The sequence below is a fragment of the Elephantulus edwardii genome, unplaced genomic scaffold (assembly GCF_000299155.1).
Source record: "Elephantulus edwardii isolate Elephantulus edwardi_28Jun2011 unplaced genomic scaffold, EleEdw1.0 scaffold00349, whole genome shotgun sequence".
In the NCBI taxonomy this organism is placed as follows: Eukaryota; Metazoa; Chordata; class Mammalia; order Macroscelidea; family Macroscelididae; genus Elephantulus; species Elephantulus edwardii.
The window spans coordinates 919,655-928,482 of record NW_006400099.1 but is presented as its reverse complement, the minus strand read 5'-3'; the positions used below and the strand labels follow the sequence as shown (position 1 = coordinate 928,482).

The 8,828-nt window shown below is 38.3% G+C and overlaps 1 protein-coding gene and 1 pseudogene across 1 annotated transcript in view; both read left to right on the top strand.

Annotated features, from left to right (window-relative positions):
• The window catches only part of ARHGEF9 (Cdc42 guanine nucleotide exchange factor (GEF) 9), a 693,374-nt gene that overhangs the window by 309,864 nt on the left and 374,682 nt on the right, over window positions 1–8,828 (top strand). The window lies entirely within an intron of this gene.
• LOC102860085 lies at window positions 2,719–3,175 on the top strand (annotated as a pseudogene).

Here is an 8,828-nt window from a genome sequence, read left to right as displayed (position 1 = left end):
TTTTCCAGGATACTGGGAAGACTGTTTATGTTGTGGATTAGGACTTCCAGTGTTGTTCCTAGCTTTTCTGTAATGAATTTCATAGTCCTTGGTTTTAGTCCTAGGTCCATGATCCACCTTGATCATTAATGATGGTTTTTAAAAACAAATATTTCTCAGTACTTCGAAATCCTATTACTTTTGGTCTATTAATAGTAGGAAATGCATGATAAGGGAGAAGCAAAAGTTGAGCAATCATTTAACCGGTTTGTAGGAAAAGGAACAATATTTTTATTACTAAAGAGCTGAACAGAAGATTCCAAACAGCAGCTCGGAATGACAAAGCAAAATAGTACAATGAAATGTGCAAGGAGCTAGAGTTGGAAAATCAAAAGGGCCGAACTCGTTCAGCATTTCTCAAGCTAAAATAACTGAAGAACAAATTCAAACCTAGAGTTGCTATAATAAAGGATGCTTTAGGCAGAATATTAAATGGTCCAGGAAGTATTAAGGAAGATGGAAGGAATATACTGAGTCATTGTATCAAAAGGAATTGGCAGATGCAGAAGAATTTAATGAAATAACTTATGAGCAAGAGCCTATGATGATGAAGGAAGAAGTTCAAACTGCTTTGAAGGAAATAGCAAAAAATAAGGCCCCAGGAATAGGTGGTAATACAAACTGACGTGTTTTAGCTAACAGATGCTGCCCTGGATGTGCTCACCAAGTTGTGCTAAGAAATCCGGAGAACAACCACCTGACCAACTGACTGGAAGAGACCTACACTCGTTCCCATCCGAAGAAGGGTGACCCAACGGAGCGTGGAAACTACAAAACGATATCATTGATTTCACATGCAAGCAAGATTCTACTGAAGATTATCCAAAAACTACTGGAACAGCACATCAGCAGAGAACTGCCAGACGTCCAGGCTGGGTCTAGAAGGGGTTGTAGTACTAGGGATATTATAACTGATGTTAGATGGATCTTAGAAGAAAGCAGAGAATACCAGAAGGATGTCTACTCTGAAACTGTGGTAGCAGAGTCTTAATTTGAGGCCCTCCTTTGTAGGAACAGGTGTAGTGCAAACAACATTTCTAAAGTGTGTCAAACTATGCCTCATTTCCCAGAAAATGAAAAGGAGAGCGAGTAATGAGGATCTGCCCTTGGGGAAGCAAAGGAATCCAGACTCTTCCTCTGGCACTCCTTAAAGTTGCATGGAAATTGCGATTCCCAAGGCATATCAAATATCCTTGGGCAGGGGGAGGCGTGCTGCCAAGTCCCGCTGCTGCACCGGGTTCTCCCTCCTCCTTCACCTTCTTCTCCGCCCCTGCATCCCAGAGAGATGCTTTTTTCCTTTGCTTTTTATTAAAAATAAAAGCAACCCCAAACATTTTGCGAAACAAAGAAAGAAGCACATGTTCCTGCTCACTCTAGCGGAGCCGGGGGCTTTCGGGGAGAGGAGGCGTGGCCGATTAGGGAGGAGGCGGAGATGGGGAGGGGAGAACAGGAGTAGGTGGCTGCTGATATATCAACCCTTCCGGGGGGTGGGGCAAGCAAAATGGCACCGGAATTTGAAAAGGCGCGAAAGTCTTCCTTTGTTTTAGCAAGGCAAGATGGCGGTCATTCTAACAGCTAAGATTTCGTTAAAGTGATTCCAGTAAGAAAAAGCGGTGATGGAAATTTTCTCAGGGCCAAATGTTCTATAAAAATCATTCAAAGCACAACCAACCTGTTTCCATCTGTTTTTTTTATATTGTCCCTTATTGTGGGAACCAAAGACATACATCTTTAGGAAGGAGAAAAAAATTGAACTAAATTTTTTTTTTAACCCTTACCCCTCGTTCCTTGAGGGAATTATTTAGGCTTTTTACAAACCTTTCCTGCACACCATACATCTTTAGGAAGGAGTCTTAACCCTTACCCCTCGTGCCTTGAGAGAATTATTTAAGGCCTTCTATAAACCTTTCCTGCACACTGATTTCCTGCCCCAATATTCACTGCGCACTCACCTCCGAGATCCTCCCACTGTGCGGGCAATTCCGTGGCAATCTCTTATTTATCGACTGGCAAGTCCTTTTTTCCTTTTCTTTCTAATATCCACGCAGTGTCCGTCACATAACGATCCCGTTCTCTAAAATCCACGTTTGGGCGCCAACTGAAACCGACCTGTGGGTTCACACTTGTTCTAGAGTGGGACCTGTGCAGATTAAAAGGGGGAGAGGGACAGGGAAATGAGAGAGGAGGCCAGACAAAGTTCTCTGATCAAGCCTCAAGTTTATTCAATAATTTCATAGATATTTATAGGGAAACTACAGAAGCCTAGCCCCAAAATATCAGTTTACAGCAGGTAGGAGGGGCATGCCCAGAGGCAGAATCACACTGATCTAGGTAAGCAGTTTCCCAGGGATGGGCGGGGCTGCCTTGTGCTGAGCTTGGCCTCTCCGTGTCTGTAGTGGGTATGTGAAAAGAAGTCCACGGGCAAAATAGTGTTGCTCATCCCAGAGCCAAGAGAGCTCAGGATGGCTTCCTACACTCATCACCAAGATCACAATTTAAAGGTGTCAGTTCTTTGGTTTTCATTATGCATTTTCCATCTTTCACATGTAAGTGAAGCGATTAAAAAAAAAAAAATCATGTGCAGGTAAGGGGCTGCACATGGCTCCCGGTACTCCGGGTTCTACAACCTAGAGTCCTTACTGTGGAACCCCTGAAGCCATGCATTAGTGATTCGCCAAAATGACGAACACAAAGGAAAAGAGGAGGGGCACCCACTATATGTTCTCTCTGCCTTTTAGACCACATGGAGTTGTTCCTTTGGCCACTTACATGCGAATCTACAAGAAAGGAGACATTGTAGACATTAAGGGAATGGGCACTGTTTAAAAAGGAATGCCTGACAAATGTTACTGGAAGAGTCTACAATGTTACCCAGCATGCAGTTGGCATTGTTGTGAACAAACAAGTTAAGGGTAAAATTCTTGCCAAGAGAATTCACGTGCACATTGAGAATATTAAGCACTCTAAGAGCAGAGACAGCTTCCTGACACGAGTGAAGGAAAATGATCAGAAAAAGAAGGAAGCCAAGGAGAAAGGCACTTGGGTCCAGGTGAAACACCAGCGCGCTCCCCCCAGAGAGGCAAATGGAAAGGAACCTGAGCTGCTGGAACCTATTGCCTATGAATTCATGGCATAATCAGGGTGAAATAAGGGTGTCTATCTGGTTAAAAAAAAATCATGTCTTTGGTCAGAAAACTCAATCTTTGCATTGAATTTTTGTTCTTTAGCACTTTAAAGAGGTCCTTTACAGCAGATTTGCCTGATGAAGTACATCTTTTGATTTCTCAACTGCTGTTCCCATTAGATTTGATTGTTGATCCAAGTAAATTGGACTTTTCTCCTTTTACTATAATGTTGCCTATTTCTCCAATTACGAGGATTTTTGTTTTCTTTATGCTGATATGTAATGTTTCCTGAAATCTATAGTCTTGGATTTTCCTTCAGTAACAGCTTCAAGTCCTCTTCACTTTAAGCAAGCAAGATTGCTGATGAATTTTCTTATAATCCTGATATTACGTTCCTTCTTATAGCTAAACTTCTCAAATTATTTGCCCAGTATACATTAAAATGATGCAACACTGATGTATTCCTTTGCTGGTTTTAAATTAGACAATATCTGTATCTCAAGTATAGTTTCCACATGAATACAATTAATTGTTCAAAATTACCATTCTTCCCAGTGTTATCCATAATTTATTATGATTCACCCAGTTACATTCCTTTATAGTGCATAGTCAATAAAATCCAGCAAACCATCTTTCTAGTATTCTCTGCTTTCAGTCAAGATTTCTCAGGCATGAGAAATGATTTCTTCATTCAGTTCAGAAAATCCCATTCTGAATATAACTTGAAATTCTGGCAGTTAGTTCTTGATGTACTGTTCTGTTTGTTTTTGTTTTTAAATAATCTTCAAGATTTTGTTGTTGTTACAATAGTGACATTATTCAAGAATGTCTGCATTCTATAGGACAACAGCTTTAAATAGACATAAATGTGGATTTCTTTCAGTCAAATGACCAAATAATTATTTTTCAAATTTCTTAGGTGAACATGAGTTGCTGCATCTCTTTGCTGAAACACCTCAACTGATATCCTACTATTTCTTGAGGCCTTATTTTTGACCAATGTTTTCAGTGTAGCTTAGACTTCTTCCTTTAATATCATTAATTTTCCCCCCATTCACATTGTGTTTCATATGAACATTCCCATATATTGTGTCTTATAGAATTAATCACCATTGATCTCTTTCCTAATTCTTTCACCTCCTCCCGTACCCACCAAACTCTGAAACGCCATAATTTTCCCCAGCTTTTCTCCCTCCTCAACTTCTCTCTTTCAATATCCATACACATCTTACCAGTTTTCTTTTCTTTCCTTTCCTGTCCTGTCCTTTCCTGTCCTGCTGTCCTGTCCTGTCCTTTCATGTCCTGTCCTTTTTATAATGGTATTATGCAGTATTTGACCTTATGAGACTGAGTCAGTTAACATAGCATAATGCTCTTTAGGCTCTTCCATTTTATATATATATTTAAATTGTTGCTCCTGAGTGCTGCTTAGTATTTCATCTTGTGAATGTACCACAATTACTCAATCCAGTTGTTTGTTGATGAACATTTGGGCTATTTTCATGTTCCTTCTATTTTAAATAAGGCTGCTATGAACATCAGTGTATAAATCTCCACTTGTGTCTCAGTTGTTTTCTTTGGAGTATATTCCTAGTGGAATAGCTGGATCATAGGGAATTTCAGTGTTCAGTATTTTTAGGAAATGCCAAGCTGCTTCCAGAGTGGTTGTACCATTTTACAATCCAACCAACAATGTATGAGAGTTCTAATCTCTCCACATCCTCTCCAACATTTATTGCTCACTGTCCTGTTAATTTTTGCCACTGCTACTGGGCCACTGCTCACTGTGGTTTTGATATCCATCTCTTTATTGCCAATGATTTTTTAATGTTTCTCCATGTGTCTATCGGTCATGTGGATGTCTTCTTTTTTAATTTTTATATTGTTATTAATTTTAATAAAAATTTACAGAGACTTTGGATTTCCATTCATTCATTGTTGCACTTTTATCCTGGCCCATCCCTCCCCCACCCAGTACATTCTTCTCTTTGAAAAGTAAAATACTTTCATTGTTTTACAATCCCTCCCCCTAGGTCCACTCCACTATGCAGCCTTTGTCAGGACTCCTGTCATGACAATAATACCTAATCACATATCCCTTTTAAATAGTTTTCTCCCTCATCTGTTTCAATGCAGTATACATTATTTATCCTATCTTTCTCAGTCTCCTCCCAACCCTAATGTCAGTCCTGTTTTACGACAGTGGCATATGCAGTATTTGTCCTTTTTTGATTGAGATCTTTTGTTCAGCATAATGTCCTACAGGGTCATTGATTTTTAATAATATTACATAAGTTCTTTGTTATTCAATGCAGCATAGTATCCCACTGTGTGAATATACCGCAGCTTCTCTATCCATTCATTTGTTGATGGGCACTTAGGTTGTTTCAAACTCCTTGCTATTGTGAACAAAGCCGCAATAAACATGGGTGTGTGTATATCTGCTTGGGTGGCTGTTATCATCTCTTTGGGGTATATTCCCAGTAGTGGAACTGCTAGGTCAAATGGTATCTCTATTTGCAATTTTGGAGAAAGCGCCACACCACCTTCCACAGTGGTTGCACCATTTTACATTTCCACCAACAGTGAATAAGGGTTCCAGTTGCTCACAATCTTGCCAGCATTTGTTGTTTGCTGTTCTGTTAAATTTTGCTATTCTGACCGGGATGAGATGATATCTCATAGTTGTTTTGATTTGCATCTCTCTTATAGCTTGGGATTTCGAATATTCGTTCATGTGCTTGTTGGCCATCTGAATATCTTCTTTGGTGAAGTGTCTGTTCATATCCTGTGCCCATTTTTCTATTGGATTATTTACCTTTATCTTGTTGTGTTGCTCAAGTATAAGTCCCTTATCTGAAATGTCATTACCAAATACTTTTTCCCTGTCTGTGGCTTCCCTTTTTACCCTGCTGGAGAAGTTTTTTGATGTACATAGGGATTTGATTCTTAGAAGCTCCCATTCATCTATTTTATCTTCTCCTAGTTGTAGAATGGATGTCTTCTTCTGTGAAAAGTCTTTCCATATATTTTTTACCAATATTGTAATTGAGGTATGAGTCTTTTTCTTGAGAAGACTCTTGTCTGAGATGTCATTGCCAAGTGTTTTTCTCAATCAGTAAGTTTTCTTTTCACTATATTGGGTAAAGTTTTTGATGCATATATGGACTTAATCTTTGGAGGGTCCCATTCATCGATGTTATCCTCACCTGGTTGTGCATTTCTGCCTATATTTGCCAGCCCATTTCTACCATAGACTAGGCCACCTAAGTTTGGTCCCATGTTGTCTCTTATGATCTTTAGGTTTTGGGCTTTATCTCTAGGTCTCTTATCCACCTTGAGGTGATTTTTGTGTATGGTGTGAGATGTGGATCTTGATTCAGCTTTGTGCAATTATCTGTCCAGTTTTACCAGCACCATTAGTTGATTTGATAGGTTTCTTTCCTTATCAAATATGATTTGACTTCTTGAAATCTGTTGATCAATTCTTGTTAGTATGGTAATTCTATGCATTTCTTCTATGTTTTGAATGTTTACTGCATCATTCAAGATTTTTCCTATCGAATTCTTTAGTATTACAACTTGATCTTTGAATTTGTTATTCAATTCTTTGAGCCTGGGAAATACCAAGTGTCTTCTTCCCTTTGGTATTCAGACTCTGGATGTTTACACATTTCTTCATACTATTTTGCTTTGTCTTCTTGAGCTGCCATTTCAAAACCTTCTTTTATGACATCATTTCTTTTCTTTCTTTCTCCTCCCCCCCCCTTTAGCTTCTGGACATTCAGGAACAAATTAAGAATGTCTACTGACAACCATATTGGGTTTCTCCCCCACCATTTCTGGTTTTTAAAATGACTTTTAGCTTGTTTTCATGTCATATAATCCCACAATTCAGCTAATTTTTAGTCATTGGTGTTTGTTTAGTGCATCAAATCTATCCTCGGGAGGATTTTTAAATTTAGATGAGACAAACTTGAGATTATTTTGGCTTTCATGAACTTGTTTATTCATTTTCCATTTGTACTTGCACATGTGTATTTTCTTCCATCTCTGCTATATTATTTGAACAATGCAGTAATAAACATAGCTTTGAGTGGCAGTTCTGGTTTCTTTAGGGTAGATTTCAGAAGTGCAATTTCTGGGTCAAGTGGTATTTCTATTTCCAACTTCTTGAGAAAATTACATACGCCATTTATAGTGGTTGCACCATTTTACACTGTCACTAACAGTGAAAAACGGTTCCAATTTCTCCACAACCTCACCAGCATTTGTTATTTACTGCTCTGCTGAACTTTGCTATTGTTACTGGGGTGAGATGATTTTGATTTGCATCTCTCTTAGAGCTAGGGAGTTTGAACATTTCTTCACGTGTATGTTTGTCATTTGAATGTTGTCTTCGGTGAAGTGTCTGTTCATATCCTGTGCCCATTTTGTAATTGGATTGTTTACCTTTATCTTGTTGAGGTGCTGGAGTACTCTATAATTCTAAATATAAGTCCTTTATCAGATATGTCATTACCAATTTTTTTTCCAGTCTGTGGCTTTCCTTTTTACCCTATTGGGGAAGCTTTTTTGATGTGCATAGGGATTTGATTCTTAGAAGGTCCCATTTATCTATTGTATTTTCTCCTGGTTGTAGGTTTTTCAGGATGCTTGGAAAACTGTTCATGTGGATTAGGGCTTCGAGAGTTCTTTCAAGCTTTTCTCTGATGAAGTTTCTAGGCCTTGGATTTACTCCTAGGTCCTTGATCCACATTGAGTTGGTTTTTGTTTATGGTGTGAGATGTGGGTCTTGCTTGAGTTTTCCACAGATTGTTTTCCAATTTTTACAACACCATTTATTAAAGAGGCTTTTGTTTCCCCACTTAACTGATTTCATCTTTTTGTCAAAAATCAGTTGACTATAGATATATGAGCTGATTTGTGAGTTCTTAATTCTATTCCATTGGTCTATGAAACTATCACTGTACCAGTACCATGCTGTCTTGACCACCACGGCTGTCTAGTAGGATTTGAGTTAAGGCAGTGACATGCCTCCTACCTTGTTTCTCTTTTTCAGGAGGGTCTTGTTTATTTAGAGTCTCTTTCCATTCCAGATGAAAATGGAAATTGTCTTTTCCATCTTATTGAAGAATGGAATTGATATTTCTATTGAGATTGCATTAAACTTGTAGACAACCTTTGGTAGAATTGTCATTTTCACAATATTGAGTCTTCCTATCCATGGGCGTTCTATATTCTTCCTTTTCTCCAGGTCTCTTTTTGTTTCTCTTAGTAATGTTTTGTAATTTTTTCTTTGAATAGGTCTTTGATATTTCTAGTTAGATGTGCTCCCAAGTATTTAATCTTGTGATTAGCTATTGTGATGGATATTGTTATTCTTAGCTCCAGTTCCATATTCTCTTTGTCACTGTAGAGAAATCAATTGATTTTTGTATTTTTATCTTGTATCTTGCCACTTTGTAGAATTGGTTGACTATGTGCAGTAGTTTTCTCACTGAGTTTTTAAGGTTTTCTAAGTATACTATCATATTATCTGCATATAGAGATAATGTGACCTCCTCTATGCCAATTTGTATATATCTTATTTCCTTCTCTTATTTATTGCTATTTGTAAGAGTTCAATGTTGTTGTTGTTGTTATGTGCCGTCGAGTCATTTC